Raw genomic sequence first — 660 nt, 5'->3', positions numbered from 1 at the left:
ACCATGCTGTCCTCATGTGGTCAGACTTGGAATAACACACAAGGATTACTCAAACCTATAAATACATTTGTTGTTTTGTTTTAATGAATAGTAGGTGAAATCCTATATTTGAAGTTAAAATTCCTAAATCGCCAATAGCCAAATAAATTTTAATCACCTATTCATAAAAAGTGCAAAGGTTTTATTCATTCGTAGTGATGCAAATTTTTCATGTAGCAATAATAATACAAATACTAATATCAGTAAACATTAATGAGCACTGTCTATGTGCTATGCACTATAAATATTAACCATATTTTAGTTCACTTGGTTTTTCTAAGAGAGGGTTTTTTTTTTTAATCTATCATTTTTCAGATAAATGAGGAAATGAAAACATAGTTAGGGAATGTGGGAAGGCACCGTGACATCACAATAAATAAATGGTAAGGCCAGCATCAAATTCCAGTTTCATACTCCATAGCCCAAATTTTTCTAAGAGAGGTTTTTTTTTTTTTAATCTATCATTTTTCAGATAAATGAGGAAATTAAAACATAGTTAGGGAATGTGGGAAGGCACCGTGACATCACAATAAATAAATGGTAAGGCCAGCATCAAATTCCAGTTTCCTACTCCATAGCCCAAATTTTTACACCACTATATTCTTTTTTTTTTTTTTTTTT

Source organism: Propithecus coquereli, unplaced genomic scaffold, assembly GCF_000956105.1.
Source record: "Propithecus coquereli isolate 6110/MARCELLA unplaced genomic scaffold, Pcoq_1.0 Scaffold228, whole genome shotgun sequence".
Classification (NCBI taxonomy): Eukaryota; Metazoa; Chordata; class Mammalia; order Primates; family Indriidae; genus Propithecus; species Propithecus coquereli.
This window is presented reverse-complemented; position numbering follows the sequence as displayed.